The sequence below is a fragment of the Vombatus ursinus genome, unplaced genomic scaffold (assembly GCF_900497805.2).
Source record: "Vombatus ursinus unplaced genomic scaffold, bare-nosed wombat genome assembly UNPS02010548.1, whole genome shotgun sequence".
In the NCBI taxonomy this organism is placed as follows: domain Eukaryota; kingdom Metazoa; phylum Chordata; class Mammalia; order Diprotodontia; family Vombatidae; genus Vombatus; species Vombatus ursinus.
The window spans coordinates 19,924,600-19,950,014 of NW_020950326.1; the positions used below are offsets into that span (position 1 = coordinate 19,924,600).

General features: G+C 39.3%; 1 protein-coding gene across 4 annotated transcripts in view; it reads right to left on the reverse strand.

Annotated features, from left to right (window-relative positions):
* The window catches only part of ARHGEF4 (Rho guanine nucleotide exchange factor 4), a 420,624-nt gene that overhangs the window by 183,645 nt on the left and 211,564 nt on the right, over nucleotides 1–25,415 (reverse strand). The gene's annotated exons all lie outside the window — the stretch shown is intronic.

The window sequence follows — 25,415 nt, forward strand, 5'->3', positions numbered from 1 at the left end:
GGAAAGATGTGACAGGGAGGACATTTAGGAGATTGTCACAACAGTCAAGGTGAGATGTGATGTGGGCCTGGATGAAAGTGGTGGCCGTGTGAGAGTTGAGAGAAGGGCCAAGATGTGACAGATGTTGCAGGGGTAGAAATAACACCTGGCAACTGATATGATATGTGGGGTGAGAATGATGAATGGGCTAAGAGTACAAGGTAGTGCATTTAACAGCAACAGGGACAATTGGAAGAGAAGTTTGGAGGGAAAGATAATAAATTCTGTTGCAGGCATTTGGAGCTTGAGATGTCTCTGGGGTAGCCAATCTGAAAATATCCAATAGGCAGTTGGTACTGCAGGGATGAAGCTCAGGGGAGAGGCTATAACTAGATATATAGATCTGTGAATAACCTGAAAAGATAAGAGAATTAAACCCTGGGAACTGAATATGTCATGTAGAGAGAGTAGAGAAGTGGGCCTAGGGAAAATCCACAGTTGGGGTCATGATATGGACAATGAACCACCCAAAGAAGTGTCTGGAGTAGACAGGTAGGAGAATAAGGCAAGATCAGTGTCACAAAATCCCAGAGAGGAGAGAACATCCAAGAAGAGGGGGTGGTCTACAGTGTCAAATGAAGCAGAGAGGTCAAGAATCATGGGGACTGAGAAAAGACCATCAGATTTGCCAATGGAGAGATCATTGGTAACTTTGAAGAGAGTAACTCTAGTGGAGTGATGAGGTTGGAAGCTGGACTGCAAACAGCTGAGAAGTGAGAGGAGGGGAAATAGAGGCAACAAGTGTAGACAGCTTTTTAAAGGAGTTTGGCTGAGAAAGGGAAGAGAGATAAAGAATGACAGCTTAAGAAGAGGAAAATGACTAGTGAAGGTTTTTTAAGGATGGGAGAGACTTGTCATTTTGGATGGCAGTAGGGAAAGAATCAGTAGATGGAGAAGAGTTGAAGATTAGAAAGGGGAAATTGTTGAGAGGAAAATTTGCTGGATAAGAAACCAGAGGGGCATATATTGGCCTTGAGAGGGAGAAGGGCTACCTCTACCTCATGATCAGAGACTGGAAGAAGGGAGGAGAAACTGAGAAATGATATCAAAGGGAGGAAAAGCAGGTATACCAATCAAGCAGATAAAAAAAAACAATTAAAAAAAAAACTAATGTACATGTATGTGTACACTAATAAGCAAACTACAAGGTAGCCTGCCAAACATAGCTTCCTTTAATCATCCAGTGAGAGATTTTTTTAAAAAAATTTTTGCTTTTTGCCCAGTTGCCAATATCAAATACTCACAATGGCATTCTGTATTGTCCATTTACATGTCAGACTTTCACCCTATTTTCAGCTCTTATCTACAGAAACCATCTGTCTGTCTGGGTTACAGGAAGCCAGAGAACAGTTGACAACTTATGGCAAAGATCACAAATCTTATTATGGACTAGGAGAAGGAATTGACCTGAGCTTTCACTGGTATAGGGAACTCCCTGGTGCGAAAACTCCCTCTTCAGCAGGTCAGCCCCTTCTCTGCATCTTATGGTCCAAGAGAGTGGCTTAGAGAAGCAGCATCAGACTCAAGTCAAAATGGGAGCCACCAGACCTTACATAAGGATCTCTGCGGGCCCCACATTGACTTAGAAAACCACATATCATCTTCGTTTTCTTGTATTTTTATTTGTTTTGTCAAATATTTCCCAGGTAACATTTTAATATGGTTCAGGCTCACTCAAGAGTGCTGTGGGCCTCATGAGGCCTGCAGACTGCATGTTTGACACCTCTGGCCTGGAGCACTGAGAGGTTAAATGTCTTGCCAGTGGTTACACAGCCAGTATATGTCAAAGGCAGGACTTGAACTTGGCTCTTCCTGGATTTGGGACTGGCTCTCTATCCATTATGCTATGTTTCCTCTCTTAATGCCTTCTATTATTGAGAGTGGCCTCAATTTCCCATTGAAGTTAATATGCAACTCAAAGCATAATGAACTTATGATAATTTGTGGTATGCTGTTCTGTTTATGGCCTTAGATGCACATACCTGGTGCTCAAAAATTGATTGTCGGTTGATTAGATGACCTATTTTAAACTCAGTTTTATAGCTGGATAGCTCTCCTTCCACATGGAAGAGCAAAGCAATGTGAGATAATGGAAAGAGAAACGGGGTAATGAGGAGAGCCATGTTCTAGCCCTCCCTAACTTTTGTGTTTGTGGGCGAGATATTTATTATCTCTGCATCAGAGTTTCTCACTTATTAAATGTGGGAATGACCCCCAAGGAACCTTCCAGCTCTGCAGTGCCATGATTCTATGAAAGCCACAGGTGGAAGATACTGGACAGGCTGTAGCATATAATGAAAGCCACCTGTTGGTGATTAAACAAATATAATTTCTTGGACAAAGTACCAGTCTGGGCAAAAAGATTCTGGCTGCTAGCGTTGCCTCAGCCATTGGCTCAAATCCATATCTATGGACTTAGTTACAATATCACCCCTTGCCTTGTTTGTTTGTTTCTTCCCTATAGAATAGTCTCCCCGTCCCCCAACATCTACCTGCTTTTCCTACCTTGATTAGCTTTAAAAAAAAAAAAAAGCTAAAGGTGATTCCTTAGAGACAAACAATATGTAGAATCCTACTGTTAATACCCTCCGTTTAATACTCTCTGTGTATACTGTAAAGAAGATAGGCTGTATATAGCATGTTGTATCCAGGAAACAGAATTAGTTGATGAAATACAATTATGGTATTACTATAAGGTTAAATCCTTTAAAGGCAAGGGCTGTCTTCTTTTTATTTTATTTTTTTTGAGCTGTCTCCACTTCTCAGAACATCGTGTTACTTAATAAGTGTCAGAACAATGAGGTTCTGCTTTATCGTCAGTTATAGCCAATCATATCTTATACTTATATAGCATTTTATATTTTACTTACTATACTTTCACATCCATTAGCTCACTTGATCTTCAACCATCTCATGTGATAGGGATGGGCAGATATTATCCCCATTAGACAGATGAGGAAACTGATATTCAGAGAGGTTATAAGTGACTTGCCCAGGGTTATACAAGGTGGTGGTAGATCAAGGGCTAATGCCGGTGTTTCTTTGATCATTCATAGAGAAATGGCAAAGCCTCTTTTTTTTTTTTTGAAAAAACTCACTTGCTTGTGTTTTCCCCAGAAGAAAAAAAAAAAAAGAATAAATTCTCCCTCCCTCCCCCCTAATGCTTAGACTATAGTGGTGGATACCCATTGTTCCAGGGTTATTTTTTTTTAAATGGACAATTAGGGATAAACATTCTCAGATACAGTCAGTCCACTTTTCCTCTTCAAGAACTAACAAAGTCAGAGAAAGTCACATCCTATTCATTGGCTAAAATGAGTATGAACATGGAGCCCCAGCTCTGGGTGGCCACCTATCCAAGAGTATTGATAATCATTGGATATGGGCTCAAATCCTAGGTGTCATGTCTTAGCTTAGTTGTCACATATGACCTTGGGCAAGCAACTTACACTCCATACCCTGCAATTTCTTTATATGTAGTGGAACATTTGGATTAGATGACCTCTAAGGTCACTTTTATCTCTAAAAACTTCACGTGGGCCCCACTCAGAGAAATAATTAATAGTATTCAATGAAAAAGACTATGATGCAAATTTATCCTAAAAAAGGTTTTCAGTGAAAATGTATTTTCTCTATACAGGTTCACAAATTGGTCTCTTCTCAGGTTTCTGACATTCTGAGGCATTTGGCTGGTAGCTCAGGGACTATTCATGCCTAGTATTGGGCACAGGGGTTTTCCTCCCTAGATTCTCCTCCCTTGGTTTGCTGTGGCAGCTGTTTCATCTGAAGTTCAGAACATTGGAAGAGAGAACCTGCCTTTGAGCTCTTTGTCCCCCAGATACACAGCAGCCTGCTTGAGGCCTCTGGGCCACCCTCAAACAATATGTACAGGAAGCCAAAGGGAAATTGACCAGGCCAATGCCGTCAGTCCAGAATGAGCCCCCCACAGGGTAGAGATCCCAAACTCAGGATGCAGCCAAGACTGATACTGTCTGGAGTTTCTTCTCTTTGTTCCCAAAGGTACATGTTTATCTTGGGAAGAAATCTGAGGACGATTCAGAGGTGGCTTCCACTGAGTGAGGCTGATTTGGAAAAATAGCCTGAGTTTCCATGTTTAATGTAGAACAGAAAATACTAGCTCCAATGACTAAGCTCTATTTCCTTGAGGCAAACTCTCTATCCTGTACTCTCCACCATGTTAATCTTTCCTCTTCCAAGTTAGTGTTTTAGCTTTCTAGAAGGAGTTCCCAAGAGCTCTTCTGGAGAGCTTGACTCTGTTCATTCACTATGTAAAAAGTCAAGTAGCACATTCTATCTAGAAGGTTTTTTTTCCCATTTTGACAGTTCAGATTAATTCATAGTCATAGAATCTTAGAGTTGGAAGGGATTTTAGAGATGATCCAGCCAGACCCCATCATTTCACAGATAAAGAAACTGAGGCCAAGGGAAGAACATGGCTTAGCTTCTGGTGAATGGAAGAACTGTGATTAGAATCCAGGTCTTCAGGTCCAGTGCCCTTTCCATCATGACATAGCTTTGCCAGTTGTGGAGAGTTACAGGTTACCATGTTGGTCTCAGCTGACCACTCTCTCAAGAACATAGAAGCACAAGCACACCATCTATCAGGAGACAGTTCTGTACTCTACGGTAAGTGAACAAGACATTTCCTACATAACCATGTACCTGAAAAACTAACTGTGCCAGCTTCGCCACAGTATTTAGACATTAGCATAGAAGACAACACCTTCGTGTTTCAAGTTCTAGCCTACCACAGGCTATTTCGTGTTACCTGGCAACTAAAGACATTTCCCAACTTACAAACTGGTTATATCTCAAAAATTTGCATATACTTTTTTTTTATTTGTTTGGAGCTTTAATCCCATCCTTGCAGATGGGGGTTAGTTTCTAGGCAAGCCTAAAGATTATTTAACCCATTGTGTACCTGACACATCCTCCATGAAAGGTCTTCTAGCGTCATGGAGGTGATTCTGTGTTTTCTATGCCAAGAGAGCATAATTGTTGGCAGGTCCTACATATTGGAAGGGCGTTGAGTATTGGGCTCAGTAAGGAACTCTATGTTGTTTAAAGATCAACCTAAGTTTAGAGAGATTCACCTTCAGTTTGGCTTAAGGATGTTTACTTTTTTGGCCGTCATATTTCTTGAAGGCCATCTACTAAAGGGTAAAGGGATTGCAGATTGCATTAATGTAAGGATTACCCATACTAACAAAGTGATGGTTCCTCAAAGTATAAGCACGTGATGGCCCCATGCCAAGAGTGGGGATTTTTTGTTTCCAACTACAGCTAACCAATATTTATGCATTTCTCCAGGTTCTCTGACTCTGGAGCCAATCAATAAGCACTTATAAAGTACCTCTTCTGTTTCAGGCACTTCAGTATGTCCTGGGGATGCCAAGACATGAAATGAAACAGTCCCTGCCCTCAGGGAGCTTTTGGAAACTACCTTCTCTGAGAAAAGCACTTGGTAACCCTCACAAACTCTATAAATGGGAACTATAATTTTCTGCTATCTTCCATCAATAATGTATATTAGCTACGGATCCTAAATTATCCCGAGAGACAGCCAGGGGTGTTCCTTTATAGGACTTTGTGTAGATACAAATTAAATTTTATCTTGTGACTTTGCATAGGTCTTATAGCATCAAAAACCTACAAACTTTAATCTTGAAATGGGATACCTACATGGATTAAAACTACTAGTTTATTCAATTCAGCAAGCATGTATGTATGTGTGTGTATGTGTGTGTGTGTGTTTGTGTGTGTAATCTTTACAACTGGTTATTTGTAGATACAATAAAAGAGCACTGATTTACCTATGAACAAAGTAGTTATTAAGGTGACATGATTTCACAGAAAAAGCACTAGTCTAGAAGCCAGAAGACTAATTAGTCATGTAACTGTGGGCAAGCCATTCCTTTCTTTAGACTTACCTACAAAATGAATAACAATATACAGACACACCTAGTAACCTAGGTGGTCCCTAAGGTCAATCTCGGTTTCAACATTGTATGATGATATGATTCTTACAAAGACCTGGCTTGCAGTTCTGTCCAACCATAAATCGTGCCATCTTGGGCAAGTCACTAAACCTCTCAGAAACTCTGTTTACTCTTTTGCAAAACAGAGTTATAATAGCCATCTTACCCTACTATCACAGGAAAAGGCATCAGGAATAAATGAGATGATGTATTTGAAAATATTCTGAAAGATACAAAACACTCTTAAGAAGTGATGGGAGATGGATGCTCTTATTAGGAATGTGAGAATTTTGGTTGACCCATCAGAAGAGTGGCATCTCTGAGAGTTTCAAAACTGCCCCACCTCAGGCACCCTAGTAGTGTCTTCTCTGTCCCAACAGACTGAGAGAGAGGACCTTCATACTATTTACTAAGGGAGGTTCGGTAAATAGTTTCTGTTTTTAATTTCATGATTTTTTTCTATTCACTCAAAACTCAACAAGAAAGTCTAGAGGAGAACATGTGAACCTCTTGACCACTGCTAGCAGGCCTTCCTCACTTATATCCCCCATCTACTTTCCTCCTACTTCCTACCCATCCCATCTTTCTAACATCACCCTCTGCTCCTTCTCCACAGAGCAAAGTCACATGTCAATAGCCTTATTGCTATGGCAACAGCTTCAGAGGTTCCAAATATAGATGTGTGACTTCACAGCAAGGAGACAGAACAGAATGATGCATGAGGAGATGGAGTAAGTCTTTGGCTAAAGAAGACAGATCCTCCAGAAGCACCTCCTAGACTCTAAGTCCTGTGCTTGCTAAGGTAGCTTGCAGATCTGCATTGAGATCTCCTCTGTTCCCAGGTTTGGCTTGGGATGGTTCTTACTGTGGTCTGAGTTAAGGCAACCAGGATCCAGGATCTGACTGGGACAGTCCCAGTTTTTGACAACTTAGATAAGGTATCTCAGAAAATATATGTGTTACAAAAGTCTTATTGATTTTAAGTTATTAAAATCTGCATAACTGACAAGGCTCTGTTCTGTTTTCTCTTGGGCACCCAGATACTACTACTAGTACTACTGATAATAATAACGATAGGAGCTAACATTTATGTAGTGCTCACTATGTGCCAGGCACTGTGTGCTAAGACCTTTCATGATTATCATCTCATTTGATCCTCACAACAATGCTGGGAGTTAGGTGATATGTATTATCCCCATTTTATAGTTCAGGAAACTGAGACAAACAGTTAAGTGATTTGCCCAGGGTCACACGGCTAGAAAGTATCTGAGCTTCTGCTTCCGGGAGCCAAGATGGTAGAGTAAAAAGGTAGTCACTCTCACCCTCCCCTATCAACCTCTGAAAACCCAGAAAATATCACCCCAGAAAAAACCCTGGAACAGCTGAACCAGAAGAAAGACGAGGTGCAACAGTGCAGTAGCCCAGGTAGCTAGAGGGATTAACGGGAAAGGCCTCTCTTACCCTGCGGGAAGTGGAGCAGTATGAAACAAGAGTCACCCAGCCAGCTTTAGCACACCAGGAGGAGATTCTGGTGCCTTGGCATTCTACAGCAAACGGGTGTCCCAGTGCCTCAGCAAAAATAAGGAAAGCAGCACTACAAAGGGCCCCAGGCGGATAAGCACCCGGCAGCATTTGTCTGAAAGGAGCTGAAGAAAGCAACCTAGAGTTGCCCCAACGTTCCAGCCTTGCTGATTCTAGCCCAATATCAGGTAAGCTGTCAGGACCCTACAGCCTCCAACTGCCAACCAGGAGGAGGTCCCAAAGCCCAGGTGGTCAAGCAGGCAAACGCCAACAGCTGTACCTCCGAGTGCCTCAGTGAGGGTGGGGTAACTGGTGGAAACCAGCTCAGAAAACCACCAGATGCCTTGGCATTCTACAGCAAAGGAGTTTCCCAGTGCCTCAACAGAAATAAGGGAGGCAGCACTGCAAGGGGACCCAGGCAGATAAACACCTGGCAGCACTTATCTAAAAGGAGCTAAACAAAGCTAACGGAAAGGAAAAGCAGGCAACCTAGATTTGCCTGAAAGTCCTAACCGTGCTGATTCCAGCCCAACACCAGATAAGCTGCCGGAACCCTAGAGCCTCCAACTGCCAACATAAGAGGCCCCAGCACACAAAGCCAGTGACCATGACCTAGGCTCCCAACACAAGAAGCTTGGGTCAGTGCCTTCTGCTCCCCAGCAGGAGAGCTTAATCTCTGTAAAGGCCAGGGAATAAAGAAACACCATGAGTAAAAAGAAAGGTATGATAGATTCATATTATGAGAAGAGTGAAGATCAAGACAGAAATTCTGAAGAGGACAACACTGTCATCAAACCCACATCTGCAGCATCAAAAGGGAATATGAACTGGTCTGAAGCCCAAAAAGCCTTCTTAGAAGAACTCAAGAAGGATTTTAAAAGTCAAATGAGAGAGGTAGAGGAGTCCTTTAAAACTACAATTGGCCAACTGGAAAAAAAGTACACTGAAGAAAACAAGTCCCTAAAATGCACACAATTGGCCAATTGGAAAAAAAGTACAATGAAGAAAATAAATCCCTTAAAAATACAATTGACAAACTGGAGAAGAAAGTACAAAATCTAACAGAAAAAACTAATATGTTAAAAATTAGAATTGAACAAATGGAAACTAATGACTCTATGAGAGAGCAGGAATTAGTCAAACAGAAACAAAAAAATGAAAAAATTAATGAAAACATAAAATACCTCATGGGTAAAACAGCTGACCTGGAAAATTGATCCAAGAGAGACAATTTAAAAATTATAGGTCTACCTGAAAGTCATGATGAAAAAAGAACCTGGACAATATCCTTCAGGAAATCATAAAGGAAAACTGCCCTGAAGTCCTAGAACCTGAAGGTAAAATAACTATAGAAAGAATCCAGCGCTCCCTGCCTGAAAGAGATCCCAAATTGAAAACGCCAAGGAATATAATAGCTAAATTCCACAATTACCAGATTAAAGAGAAATAACTGCAAGCAGCCAGAAAGAAACAATTTAAATATCATGGAACCACAGTCAGGATTACACAGGACCTTGCAGCCTCTACATTAAAAGACCGTAGGGCAGGGAACATGACATTCTGTAAGGCAAAGGAGCTTGGAATGCAACCAAGGATTAACTACCAGCAAAAATGAGCGTGATTTTTCAGGGAAGGAGATGGATATTCAATGAAATAGGGGACTTCTAAAAGTTTCTGATAAAAAGACCAGAGCTCAACAAAAAATTTGATCTTCAAGTACAAGATTCAAGAGAGACATAAAAAGGTAAATGGGACAGAAAGATACAATATGTTGTTAATAAGCGCAAAATGTTTACATCCCTACAAGGGAAGATGACACTTGCAACTCTTGAGAACTGTATTGTTATTATACCATGTTAAAGAAGTATACATAAAGGGGGTGGATATAAGTTGACTTTGATGTAATGATAAAAAAAAAATTTAATCAAGTGGGTTAAATGGATCCAAGTAAGTGGATTAGTCTGAGCTAAGAAAATGTACTGAGAAAGGAGGAAGCAGACAAGGGTAAATTACATTATAGGAAAAGACACAAAAACCTATTAGAGCGGAGGTAAAAAAGGGAGGGGATGACATTGTTTGAACCTTACTCGCATCAGATTTGGCTCAAGAAGGGAATAACAATCAGTTAGGGATAGAAATCTAACTTGCACTATAGGTAGTAGGAGGGGAAAGGGGAAAGAAAAGGGAGGGGGGATAGAAGGGAGGGAAGAAGCAGTAAGGGTAAAGGGGAAGAAAAGGGAAAGGGATAATAGAAGGGAGGTGGGACTGTAGGAGGCGCTGGTCCAAAGCAAAACACTAGTGAGGGGGGGAAAGGAGAAAGGAGAAAGAAAAGCATAAACGGGGGGAAAAAGGATGGAGAAAAAGACACAGATAGTAATCATAACTGTAAATGTAAATGGGATGAACTCTCCCATAAAACAGAAGCAGATTGGATTAAAAACCATAATCCTACAATATGTTGTTTACAGGAAACACATTTGAAAAAGAGTGACACATACAGGGTAAAGGTAAAAGGCTGGAGCAGAATATGTTATGCTTCAGCTGAAGTAAAAAAAGCAGGGGTAGCAATTCTGATCTCAAACAAAGCAAAAGCAAAAATAGATCTTATCAAAAGGGATAAGGAAGGAAACTACATCCTGCTAAAAGGCACCATAGACAATGAAGTAATATCATTACTAAACATATCTGCACCAAATGGTATAGCATCCAGATTCTTAGAAGAGAAGTTCAGGGAGTTACCGGAAGAAATAGACAGCAAAACTATACTAGTGGGGGACCTCAACCTCCCCCTCTCTGAACTAGATCAATCTAACCACAAAATAAACAAGAAAGAAGTTAAGGAGGTGAATAGAACATTAGAAAAGTTAGGTATGATAGACCTGTGGAGAAAACTGAATGGGGATAGAAAGGAATATACTTTTTTCTCGGCAGTACATGGCACATACACAAAAATTGACCGTGTACCAGGGCATAAAAACCTCACAATCCAATGCAGAAAGGCAGAAATATTAAATGCATCCTTTTCAGATCATGATGCAATAAAAATTATATGTAATAAAGGGCTATGGAAAGATAGACTAAAAAATAATTGGAAACTAAATAATCTAATCCTAAAAAATGACTGGGTCAAACAACAAATCATAGAAACAATCAAAATTTCATTCAAGAGAATGACAATAATGAGACAACATACCAAAACTTATGGGATGCAGCAAAAGCAGTTCTTAGGGGAAGTTTTATATCTCTAAATATTTACATAAATAAAATAGAAAAAGAGGAGATCAATGAATTGGGCATACAGCTAGAAAGTATCTGAGGATGGATTTGAACTCTGATCTTTCTGACTCCAGGCCCAGCCAAGAACCCCTTCTACCAAAGCAGATCTGCAACAACCTCGCAACCTATAGTCTGAGAGAGCTGAATCACACAATTAACGTGTACCAGAGGCGGGTGGTCCTTGACCCAGGTCTTCCTGACTCCAAGGCCAGCTCTCTACCTACTAAGCCACAATGTCTGTCTGTCTCTATCTTTCTCTATTTCTCCTCTTTCACTGTATAAAAACACATAGAACCCATTTATTCTAAAACTAAAGGTCTTCTTCACCATAGACATTTGCCAATGGAGGAATAACATACATAGTGAACATTTAAGTCTTTACTAGGTAAATAGCACTGTACTAGGCCCTGAAGGGAGTTTATCTAAGAGCAAAGAGCTTACAGTCTTGCAGGGAGGATAGGATGCCAAACAGGTATAATACACTGTGTTATGTGATAAATTCATTAATGAATTGAAAAATATTGTGCTATATGAAGTCTATATCGCTACCCACTGGGAACAAGAAAGGCTTCCTAAAAGAGACAGTCTTTGAGTTAGGCTCTAAAGGATGGGTAGACATTCAAAAAGTGAAGAGAAGGTGGGAAGACATCCAGATACGGGGGGGAAAAACAAGCAAAGACCAAGAGGCAAAAAAGTACAGTACATGTCCAAAAGGTCAAGATTTATATGGTTTGGCTATAATATACACCACATCAAAAGCAATAATATAAAATAATTCTGAAAAGAAAGCATTGGGCCATGTGGTAGAGGTCCTTTGAAGGTCCTCAAGTGGATGAGACAGCACTTTACTCAGGAGGCAGTAGGGAACCAATGGAGATTTTTGAGGAGGAGAGTAACATGACCAGTAATATTATTATGGTATTAGTGGCATAAAAATGATCACACAAGGTGGTGGGAAGATATGTTAGGAATATATAACAGTCATCCTTTTAGGACTAGATCAATTAGGAATCTATCACAACAGGTCAATATTAATGAAATCCTATTGGGTGGTGCCTGTAGGAATAAAGAGGAAAGGACAGAGAGAGATGTTGTAGCAATGACTGGATATGATAGATAAGGAAGAGACAAGTGTCAAAGACAGTTTCAAAGTTATGTATATGGGAACCCGATGAACATGATGCTAAAGATAGATACTGCAAAGTCCAAAAGGAAAAGCATATTTCAGAGGAAAGATAACGAATTTATCAGTTTGAAACATACCGAGTTTAAGGTGCTGGTGGGGCATCCAGGTAGAGAGAGCAACATTAGAAATAGAGTTTTAGGAATCATCTACATTATAGGTAGTTGATGAAACAATAGGACCAAATGAGATTGCCATGAGATTTCACAGAATGTGAAAAGAGAAGAGAAGAGGCCTCAGGGAAGCGCCTGGAGAACATTTGTGTAGGGAAGAAGGTAAGGAGACAGCAGAGGAGAAATAAGGAATGACTAGAGAGGCATGAGAGGCAGGAGAGGATGGTCTCTCTGAAGCCAGAGGAGGAGAACGAATCCTGCAGGAGGAGTGGCCAACAATACAAAACTTCAGAGGTCAAAGAGAGTTAAGTCTAAAAAAAGGCCATTGAATTTGGTGATTCATCATTAGTGACCTTTGAAAGAGTAATTCCAGTAGAGTGAGGAGGGGAGAAGTCTGATTTCAAGTATCTGAGGAAAGAGTGGGTAGTGAGGAAGTGGAAGTATTGGGTGTAAGCGACTATTTCAAGAAGTTTAGCAGTGGAGAAGAAGACTGGAGGGTGGCTCGATGGAATTGAAAGGTCACAAAAAAGGCTTAAAAAAATTGGTGAGACTTAAAGATGTTTGTGGGATGAAAAGGAGCAAGTATGAGTGAAAATTCCGGGGGGGAGGGGATGATGCCTGAGGTGAGGTTCTAGAGGAGGCAGGTGAGAATGGAATCAAGAGCTCATGGAGGGGCAGCTGGGAGGCACAATGGATAGAACACTGGCTCTGAAGTCAGGAGGACCTGAGTTCAAATCCTGCCTCAGAGAACCTTTGACACTTATTAACTGAGTGACCCTGGGCAAGTCACTTAACCTGATTGCCTGGACCAAAAAAAAAAAAAAATAAAACACAAAGCACATGGAGATGCACTAATTAGCCTTGGTGAGTCATGAGGATATAGTTGTGTGACCAGAAGGAAGGAGTGGCAGCTAGGTGATACAATGGAGAGAGCACTGGGCCTGGCAGGAAGATCTATATTCAAATTCAGCCAATAAGTGGCAGGCTATGTTATCTTGGGCAAGTTATTTAACTCAGTTTCCTCAACTGCAATATGGGGATAATAATAGTAACTATCCCCCATGGTTGTTGTGAGGCTCAAATGAGATAATATTTGCGAAGTGTTTAACAATATAAAATGTTAGCTATTATGATGATGACAGTGGTGGTGATAGAATGGAGAACAGATGTTGAAGGGAGTCATTGATTTAAATGCTTTAAAAGAGCTTTTCAAGAGGAAAGAGGGGCAGTTCACACTACCAGAGACACCAATGGACATAGAGCTCTGGCAGAAGTGCAGGTCCTCAAGGATAAAGATCACCAGAAGTCAAATGACTTATCTGTTCAGTGTTTTAACAGAGAAATCATGTAGCTTTGTCCCTGTTCTGCACCATTTTTGGAGATTACTTTGCTCCTTTTGAACAACCAGAAATAAAATGTCTATTCTAGATTATTTCAAGGTGTTTCCATGATAAATCACGAAAAATATGCAATTTTAGACAACATAGATACAGAAAATACTTGATTAACCAGAATTCAGCTAATCATTATCCTGAAATTAACAGTATCTTTGAAGCCTTCCATCTCTATGAAGGAAAAAAAAAAAAAGAAAAATCCTAAGACTGGTTGCTAGTGACGATTCACGAAAAAATTCAACTTCCAGGGGCATCTGGATGATCTCAGGATCAAGATATGTAATAACATGGCACTTTAAACTTTGCAAAGTGTTTTACATACATTATCTCTTTTTATTCTCACAACAACCTGGGAGGTAGGTGCTGTTATGGGATTATAGACATCACCATTAAAATAGAAACCATACAATTTTGTAGATAAGGAAGCCAAAGCTCAGAAAGGTTAAGTGACTTGCCTAGGGTCACAGCAAATAAGCATCTGAGGCAGGATTTGAACCCATGATTTCCGGATTCTATCAGCACACTATCCACTATGCCTCACGGTGGCAAGAAGTATAGTATACCTTCTCTCTCTCTCTCTCTCTCTCTCTCTCTCTCTGTCTCCCTCCCTCTCTCTCTGTCTCTCTTTCTCTCTCTCCCCACCCCCGCCTTCTCCTAGTCCTAAACAGAAATATGATCTAAGGCTCTTCAAACCCAAAGTCCAAATCCTTCAAGTCCCAAAGAAAAAGTCAATTGTGCATGAGGCATTTTAGGTCAATTCTCAATGATAAAAGGGTTTTCTGCGTAACCTCCCAAGTTATTCAAAAAATTAAATTCAGCAGAGTTCTTATCCCTTGAACCCTACATTTAATTGAGGTTGGATTGGATTTGTAGGCTATTCCATTATTCTCTGGTATGTCACAAGGCTGGGAGAATCCTGAGATCAGCTCGAACCTTATAGATACATTTAAAAATCCTGAGACCACAAGACCCCTTTAGATTTTAGGGTTGATATTGTCCAGTTTGAGACACACAATAGAGGTTAAGAAAGCCAAGAAAAAGCTGATGTGATTATTCCTTCATTAGTAAGTGGCAATGATTTATTATCCCCTGCACTGTTTAGCGAACCAGGGACAGAGTGATTTGTTCCTGAGAAGTTGTTTTCTTTTCCTATCTTCTGTGCAAAGTCTAGTAAAGAACTATGTGTCACAGCCTAGAATTGCATGGCTTGTCGCTTCTCATGTATATCTCCAATGGCCCTGGGGAATTGTTGCCCATACAGTGACACACTCTCGCTTCATTTCCTTCCCTTTCCCTGCTTGTAGAATTCACTCACAATAAAAACTTCTTATTGTTTCTATCAATTCTCAACCTTTTTTAGGCCTATCAATTAATTCTCAAGCATATATTGTGCAATACTGTGCGCCAAGTACTATGCTAAGCAATGTGAGAGATCTAAGACAAAACAACATGGTCCTTGACCTCAAGGAACATAGAGTCTGGTTGGGGACACAACTCTAACATGACTGAAACACAGAACAATATGAAGAAGCATGTACCTATTAATGATCATTTTTTCCTTCAAATGGTAAAGAAGTGTCAAGGACTCCCAGGCCCAATTTTGACCAACAAGGAAGATGCAGCTAGGTAAGTAAAAATGCTTGCTGATTGACTGATGGAATTTTTGGAGGTAAATGACCACTCTATCACAGAATTCAAGACAGAAAGAGAGAATGGAAAGTTGGGCATAGTCAGAAATAGCAGAAATTGCAATATTTTGCAAGATCAGATTTCAAAAGGCAAATATAAAGGATAGGTAGGATGCAAAGGCCTCATATTCTATGATGCAAATTAGCCCAGGAGGGATGGAAAGCTCTCAAGAATGAAATTCTGAAGTCACAAACAGATATAACTCCAAAGGGAAAGAAGGGGAAAGCTATCTAAAGAAAGCAATGGAGATGCACGAGGAACAGACTCAAATTTTTAAAAGGCAAATATGTGGTGTCCCTAAAGCCTTAGTGCAATTTTAATCTTTGATAGCTTAAAACTCTACTAAGACTTTTGCAATACCCTCTGTAGAAGATGAAAGCAAGGGTAGGAAACTGAGGATGAATACAAATGAGTACCATGATCCCCACAATAATACCATTAGAAGTATTAAAGCCAGAATGTGCTGAAGCTGAATGTGATGAATGTTAAGGATGACACAACAAGGTATTTATTTAATCTATTTCGGGAACAAAAGAACGGAGGGGAATGGAGCACTCCTCAGTGAGGATGGGATGATGAAAATGGACTAGAGTGACAAGGATGTACTATCTAATGCTTATTTTACTTCTCTATTCTCTTCCAAGGAGAATAATCTTTGGACTCAGAAGGGGAAAGAAAATTATTGTTAGGGAGTGGAAACTGAAGGAAAAAGAGAATATGCTAAGAGAGAATCTACCGATTCTTAATGAGTTAAGGAGCCAAGATGAATGACACTCTAGTATGCTGAAAAAACCGGCAGATGTTATTGCTGAGACATTGTTGATGGCTTCCGAAAGATTATGGAAAATAGAAAGAGTGCCAAAAGATTGAAGACAGCCAAATGTTGCCCCGGTTTTCAAAATAGGAAAGTGGGTGAGGTCTGCAAATCCCAAGTCAATGAGCTTCCTGACAAATCTCGAGAACATATTATCAAAGGAATTGTGTTTAAGCATTTAGAAAGGGAAGTAGTGATGACTAGAACATGGCTCCATGAAGAGCAAATCATGACAGATTAACCTCATATCCTTTAAGCAAAATAAATAGATTCAGGACGGTCAGGAAAAGCTTTAAGTGTGCTTTAGAAATAAAATAATCGGATTTCAAAAAAGCATTAGACAATATATTATAAATATATATATTTTTAATATATAATATATATAATATTGTCTAATTTATAATAAAATAGACAAGTTGGACACGTCCAGGCAGGTAAGTTCAGAGTTAAACGAGAGGACACAAAAAATAGTCTCTAATGGGTCCTTAGACAGAGGCTTCTGGTAGGATTTCCTGGGAATGTATCTTTGGTCCTGTGCAATGCAATATTCCTATCAATGATTTGGGTGAAACCATTGAAAATATACCAATAAAATCTGCAGATATTGCAAGCTAGGATAGATCTAGTCAACTCACTGGATGACAGAGTCCAAATCCAAAAAGATCTGACAAAGCAAAGCAATGAGCCAAACTGAATAAGATTAAATTTAGTATGGACAAATATAAAATTCTACACTTGGGCTCAAAAAATCAACTTTACAAGTTCAGAATGGGGCAAATGTGGCTATATAACAGTTCCTGTGAAGATGTAGGGGTTTAGTGGGCTACAAATTCAATATTTTCAATGACATGGCAGCCCATCCATCACCCCCCCAAAAAAAATTCCACAAAGCTAATATGGTCTTAGATTGAATGAAGAAAATTATAGTGTCTCAAATAAGAGAAGAAACAGTTCTGCTGTACTCTGCCCCAATCAGACTATATCTAGAGTACTGTATTCAGTTTTGGATTCCACATTTTTTTGGAATATGTATATGAGTTAGTATTCAGAAGAGGACCACCCTGATGGTGAGGAATTAGAGACCATCTATATTAGTATCAGAAGGCAGTGGGGGACATAATACCAACCTTCAAATATTCAAAAGGCTATAGATGGAAGAAAGATTAGAAGTGTTTGGCTTAGTTTTAGTTAATGAAAGTGGACAATGTGGAGAGCCAGAGAATCAGTTTAAAACCTGATATAAAATAAGGGTGTTTGACCACATGATCTCTAAGGTCCTTTCAGTTCTTATCCTATGATCTTAAATGAGAAAAAAAATTAAAGCTACACTAAAAATGGAGTGAGGTATCACTAAAAGTGGTCATTTACCCCTTCCTGGGGGTTTTTAGGTGATGGTTAGATGAGCACTTATCAGTGATATTATAGAGATCATTACTAATAATGTATGATGGGTCTAGATGGCTTCTGAGTTATTTTTTAAATAGGAGACTGTGATTCTATGCTAAATAAATAGGGTTGATAATAAAATGTTTTTAGTGTTTTGAGAAAGGAGCAGTTATATTATTCTAGGGTAGAGAGGGGAGATTTCCCAGAGGAGATAGGATTTAGGCTGGGGCTTAGAAAGAGGAGAAGACTTCATTTAATAACACAGAGAAGAGGAAGAGGCCAAGTCTGGTACTAAAGTGTATCAAGATAAGACTTAGTTAAAATCAAACATTTCTTAGAAAATTGGCTTTAAAAGATAAATGTGAAATGCTGATAGGAACATTTAGGCCATTAAAAAGTTAGTATTCCTGTGACAAATGGTTTCCTTGCTTTGCAAAATAATTCACTCCAGACAGAGCTATTTTAGTGATTTCCTATACTGCATTATTTTATTTAATAATGGATTGCCTTATACTTGTACAGTACTATATATTATTCAAAGCAATTTGATCTGTACCCCCAGTTTATTGAGGAGGAAACTGAGGACCAGAGAGCTAAATGTTCATTCAACCTCTGCCTGAACATTTCCAGTGATGAGAAACTCACTGCCTCATGATTCATTTTCCACAGTACTACTGAAAGAGCTAAACCACTGAGCCGATGTCATAATCCCTGGAGAGCAGGTGCACATAGTTAGTGGCTAGAGGAGGTCTTAGGCCTCCTGATGCCTTGCTCTTCTGGTACCTTTTTGATCATGCTGATTTCCTTCCTCCTTCCCAAATTTTATTTGCATGAAGCTTTAAAGTTATTACACAAGAAAAGGGTCCAACTGTATTATTCTTGTTGCTAATGGTGATTGCATAATTCCATGGGAACAGGGGCCACCTGACAGCACTGGAGTGGAGTAAATCAACTGAAGGCACCCTAGTGAGAAAATTCCAATAGAAGGGCTTTGTGTTGTCTTTCTAACCTACTGCTAAATCTCTTTCTGGTGGAATGGGAGAACACCCATTTCCAGGTTACATCTAGGCTGTGGGCGCTGCTTCCATATTTCATTTTCCCCATTCTCCACTGAGATTAAAGGAGTAAGATTAGACTACAAGTGTGCAACAAACCACATGTGCCAAGGGTGGTCAAGACTAGGAACTGAATCAAAGGGTGGATTGACAGTATGGCTTAGTGGGAAGTGTACTGGGTTTTGAGTCTGAGGAGTTATAGCCCAGACCTAGACCTACCACTTACTACCTGTATCACCTGTGCAAGTTACTTCAACTCCCTGTATTAGGACAGAGAAGCAGCGGGGAAATCAGACAGGTTCCAGAAGATAAGAGCATTCACACAGCTATTTGTAATCATTTATTATCTCCCTGGATGATCAGTGAGAAAGAGCAGTGGTTCTTAAGTCAACCCAATGGTTTGGGTTCAAATCCCATCTCTAATATTTCCTGTGTGACTCTGGGCAAGTCCTTTAATTTCCCATGTCCTTTCCACCTGTGTAGAAAAAAGGGGTTGGACTTCTGAGGTCACTTCCAGCTCTAGATTTAAGATCCAAGGTGACATCTAATAATTTTAAAATATTTAATAAATATTTGTTGAATTAAGTTTGGTGAATTCTGAATGTAAGGAATGTTAGTCCTAGGACAGGCAAAAAGACAAGTTCTCCCTCACCCCACCCCCCTCCCCTGAGTCTTAGTGCTTATTCTTGTGAAGCAATTGCAAAATTGGGGGATGGTAAGGACCAGAGCTATCAGATATGAGATAGTTCAATGGCACGGTTCTGATTCCCTGGTAGTCTTTTCACAGGAAATGAGAATGTTCAGGAGAAGCAACAAAGGAGAGCTCATCTCATAATCAGTAAGTAAGCATAATCAGTAGTTTCCTAAGATCTGCCAGATTGCTCTTCAGAAAGATTGTACAAGATTACAATTCCATCACCAGTGAATGAGTGTCCTTATCTGTTCTTTCACTACTCCTCCAGCACTTATTTTTATTGCTTTTAATAATTCTTTCAGATTTCCCAGGTGTGAGAAGGCACCTCAAAGTTGTTTTAATTTGTAGCTCTGATTATTAGTCACATTGAACATTTTTTCAAGTTGTTATTAATCTGTATTTCCTATTTTAAAGCTCTCTTCATGTGATTCGATTATCTATTGTGGAATTGGTATCACCACCGTGCCTTTTAACAGGTCCTTCCTTTTCTATTTTAAAAGTCGAGTTTTTATCCATCATAATTGACCAGTCTGCTATTTTTCTTTTAATTTCATGGTACAGAATTTAAAAAAAAACTTCCTAGTCAAGTACCTCTATCTTATCTGTAATAATGCCTTCTATTTGTTGAATCCAAAAATGAAAAATTTTCCCTTCACAATTATTTTTTCTCCTAAAGATTTTTTCAAAGATCTACCTTCTCTTCCTCCCATCTCCCCCACCATTGAGAAAGCAAGACAAACATAGCCTCCACAACTGATAGAAATATTTATACCATTTTTTCCATCTTTTGTAGGTTTTTTTTTATTCTGTTTTGTTTTAAGTCAGTTGGAATTCATTCTGTGTAAGTTGGTGGGGGAGGGGGAGCAACCAATTTTATCAAGTATATTTATTAAATAATGAATCCTTTTCTTTAAACTTTCTATAGATTCAACCTAATACTAATCTCTTCTATACATTTGGTTGGACATCTGGTATAGCTATCTTATTCCATTAATATATTTCTCTCTTTTATTCCCAGTACCAGATATCCTGATGATAACCACTTGTAATGTCTTAAAGTCTAGGAATAGAAGTCCACCATCACTTTTCAGTGTGTCTTTTTTCCATATAAATTTCATTATGATTTTATCTAGTTCTATAAAGAATACGTTTGGTATTTTAATTGGTATTATACCCAATGTGTATATTAAATTGGAGAGTACTGTCATTTTTTCTGTATTAATCTGACTCATCTATAGACATTAAATGTCCTTCAAGTTATTGGATTCTCCTTTATTTGAGTTATAAATTTTTATAGTTGTATTTATATAGGTCCTGTGTATTCCTAGCATCACCTGAGTTTCTAATAAAGCCTAGGGAAACTCAACCAAGGTTACATTAGGTAGGTTAATTATCAAATATTTAACAGATACTCCAACAAGATCTATTAATTTCAAGATGTAATAGTAATAACAATAGCTAACATTTACATATTACCTTCTTTGTGTCAGGCATTGTGCTAAGTACTTTTCACAAATATTATCTCATTTGATCCTTACAACAACCTAGAAAGATAGGTGCATCACCAGTTTATAGTTGAGGAAACTGAGGCAGATAGAGAGTAAGTGACTTGTTTATGGTCACACACTCCGTGTCTGAGGTTGGTTTTGAATTCAAGTCTTCCTAACTCTAGGCTTGGTGCTCTATCCACTGTGTCACCTAGCTCCCTAAATAAAAATAAAAAATCACTAGGATCCCCACTGTTCATGTGTATGTATATTATATTGTGTAAGAATACTATAGATCATATAATAACATATATATAATATGTTGTATGATATATATATATAGTATATTACCTTCTACTAAAATCCTCTCTATATAGCATTATCATGACTTATCATGACATGGAGGAAACATGCTCTGCTAGGGTTACTTCCCAGCATGATGGCTACAGATAGGACCTAAAAGAATAGGATTTAGATAGATAGGCAGAGAGCTGAGGGCATTCCTTGTGGAAATAGAAGCATTAACAAAGGGCTCTCTCTTTCTCTCTCTCTCTCTCTCTCTCTCTCTCTCTCTCTCTCTCTCCCTCCCTCCCTCTCTCCCCTCTCTCCCCTCTCCCCCTTCTCTCCTTTCTCCCCTCTCTCCCCTCTCTCCCCAGTAGAGTGCAAGCTCAGGCAGGTTCTGCCAAGTTGGAAAAACTCCAGGTATGGACCTATTGATGGACAGCATGCCTGTCATCAGAGGACAAGCCTGGATAATTTCAGAGAGTGTTATCATTGGAAGACTGGCTACCAAGTGATGCCATTTCTTTGATACCATTAACTCATAAAACATTTTGATAGTGTGTGTAGGGATTGTGTTCTGCATCAGAGAGGGAATAACTTTTACTAATTTTGAAATAATTATACTAATATCTATTAGCATATATTATGTATTTTAGTATATTGAAAAATATATAGTATATGATAACATCCAGCTTTAGGGACTGATAACAAATGGAATGAGGACAGCAAAATTCTACCGAAATCCATAAAAATCAAAACAATCTTTATGAACCCATCTACAAATCCTGGTAATCAGCTGTGGGGGGAAGAAACAGCAATGTGGGTTCCTATATGTTCCAGATGATTTGTCTAGACACTTAATTCCCTAGATCACTGATGAGAGTCTCAGACTGTGTTATCCAGCTCTCAACCCAAGGCCCTTTCTATTAGAACATATGGTTTTCAAACAGAACCACTTCTCCCACCACAACCACAACTCAGGCCAATGGTGGAGGCTGTAACTCTCGAGCAGACCTAGATCAAAGGTGTGCAGAGGTGAGGAACCTGCAACCTCGAGGCCACATGTGGCCCTCTAGGTCCTCAAGTCACCAACTGAATCCAAGTTGGTGGTACAGAGTTACTGGAAGGGGGTGGGGTGGGGGCGAAGACTATAACTTAACAGTAAAAAGATTTCTATTCAGAGCAAGCTACTCAGATCCTTGGAGAACTATGTGACTTATATTGGCTAACAGATGACCTGCTCCTTGGATATTTCTCCATTTTCCTGTGCATAAATAGGTTTTGTCTTCTATCTCCTTTTGCCTTCATTTTCTACAAGTTGTTTCCATAACTAGTATTTGTTATGGCTGCAGGAAGGAAAATCCCTCATCTTCACTAAAGGCTATTCACACACATATTGTCATGAGCAGAAGTGCTTATGAGTAATAAATAATACTGTGGTGGTGCTGTCAGCAGAGGCGGGTAAAGAGAATTAGGAGGAGGAGAAAGAGAAGCATTTCTAGTCATTGGAATGTTCTCTCCAAGGATTTCAGGGAAGTTTACAAACTTGTAATTAATTTCATCAACCTCTAAGAGAAGTAAGAAGCCAAAATGAAATCTCTTAGTTCAAAGAGGAAACTGAGGAAAGACAAGGTTAAGAGACTAATAGAATCTCCCTGAGGGAATCAGAACCAGGAAGCCATGTACTAGTCCTATTCATTATACTTCTCATTCAGTTTTCCCGAGTCACAGAAGTAAGGAGTGGAAACCAGTCATTAAAACTTCAATATTGGGGCTGCTAGGTGGTGTAGTGGATAGAGCACTGGCCCTGGAGTCAGGAGGGCTTGAGTTCAAATCTGGCCTCAGACACTTGACACTTACTTACTAGCTGTGTGACCTTGGGCAAGTCACTCAACCCCATTGCCTAGTAAAATAAAAAATAATAACAAAAAAAACCTCAATATTCCCCTTAGCAAAGCTTTTGATTATGCTCAAGATAATCCAGTTACCACATAATCTGTGATGATACCAGTAATTTGGCAGGAAACCATATGTTATCACTCCCCTTCTTAAAAACCTATAATGATTTTCTATTGACTATCAGATTATGTCCAAAATCCCCTGCCTGGATTTCAATTTATCCCAACTGGATATTCAATGTAATACAACTTTACCTCCCATTGCTACTTTATATGAATTTTTTTTTAAAATTAACTATATTTTAACATTAATTTTAATAAAATTTTGAGTTCCTAATTCTCTTCCTTCTGTCCTTCCCCATCCATTGAGAAGGCAAGCAATATGATATCAATTATACACATGAAGTCATGCAAAACATTTCCATATTAGCCATGTTGCAAAAAAAAGGAAAAATAAATTGAAAAATTATGCTTCAATCTATACTCAGAGGTCCTCAGTCCTATGTGCATTCTTTATTCCAAACAGGCCAACATCTTCATTACCCTTCACATATGTGGTATTCATCCCAACCACCAAACCTTTGTTGATGCTTCTGTTTCCACAAGGAATGCCCTCTGCTCTCTGCCTATCTATCTAAATCCTACTCTTTTAGGTCCTATCTGTAGCCATCATCCTAGGAAGTAACCCTAGCAGAGATACAACCTACCAATTAACTAGTCCTTCAGGTACAACAGCCATATCTATTGAACACCCAGAAGAAAAGTTCTTATCACTAAATCCTTGGCACTGTCAAATGGTTCAACATCAAAAATAGATACAACTTTATCAGTGGAAATGACATTAAAGAAAAAGCATAGCTATCTATTTTGCCACTGCATTTTGAGAACTATGGGACCTTTCCACATGAGACCTTCCATATATGCTGTCTCCCCCAATAAGATGTAAGCTTCTTGAGAGCAAGAACTATTTTCCTTTTTTTTTTTAAGTATCTCTAGTGTTTAGCATGGTGCTTTGCACATGGTAAGCAAGAGAAAAGAAAATAATTGGGGAATAAGAAACCAATGAAGCGTGGGATTGATTAATAGCTGTAGGAAATCAAAGAAAGATAAGGCAGGCTAGAATGATCATAGAAGGCTTCAGAGACCATGGAACTTCAATTAGATCTTAAAAGATAAGATTGATTGGATAGGTAAAGGAATAAAGAGGGCATTTCAAGTAGAAGAAATAGAATAAGGAAAAGCAAGTAGTTAGGAAACCAGTATGCAGTGTAGAAGGGACAGTTAGGAAATTAACCTGGCTAAAGTTGTGGGTTGAGCTGTGCAATTATGACTTAGCTTAACCTCACAAAAGAGTTAAGAAAATACCCCTCCCTCCCTTCATTGCTGCTTGTGAATGGGCAGCACACACTTCTCAGGACCGGCAGGTTCATTGGTTGTTCTAGTGTTCAGTTGAGTGTCCTTAGGCTCATAGGATGGAATTTAATTGAAGCTTGATTGAACAGGTCAATCAACAGCTTAATAAAAAATTACCCAGTGACCAGAATTCTTCACTGTCCTCTAAGTGACCTCCTTATGAAACAATCCACCTGTAAGTCCTCTGCCAAGGGCAGAAATAGCTCTAGCCATAAACTAAGGGTTTCTTTGTATTATGGAATGATTCTCTCCACAGGCCAGGATCTAGGGCCCTAGAGTTCTGTGTTCACACCAGATGCCAATGACACCAAGGTCAGATACCTTCATGAAATCTTTCTCAAATACACAACACTCAGAGTTTGAATCATACAATCTAGAAATAATACAATGCACCAAATGTTTCACATGCTTTGTGAGCTCCCTGAGGGGAGGGGCCCTCTCTTTGCTTCTTTTCTACACAGGGGTAGACGCATAGTATATACCCAGTTATCCTGAGTAGGGGCTTCTAGACCTCCCCTCAGCTTACTGTTCTAATAATGGATTCCAAGCAGAAGGCTAGCCTCAATAAGCAGAATCCAGAAGGCTCATGAAAAGTTTGATTTTTGTCTTGCCACAGGACTTCAACGACTCAGAAGGAGAGAATGAGGCTGATCACTTAAATCCAATTCACTAGCTAGTCAAGATATCACCCACGATGTCATTGGTCCTCTTTGAAAATGAAGGACAAACAACACAATATATACCCCAACCTGTGACAGCAAAGATTCTGTTCACCGAATTTTGAAGCCAAGACCTGGATCTCATTAGAAAAAATCTAGTGCAGTGGTGTCAAACTCAAATAGAAACAACAGGGGCCACTAAATCTGTGCATAAGGATCCCTGCAGGTTGCATATTGACTCAGAAAACCACAAAATAACTATATTCTATTGTATTTTTATTTATTTTGTTAATTCTTTCCCAACTACATTTTAATCTGGTTCAAGCTGCACCACAGTAGTGTTGCAGGAAGATGTGTTTGACACTTCTGATTTAGAGTATCCCAAAATTAAAGGCATGACTACCACTAAGAGGCCCTTTGTATTTACAACAAGCATTGCCTTTGGACTTAGGTTATTTAGAATCCAGGCCCAACTCTAACCCAGAAAAGCCACATATTCTCTGTCTTTATTTC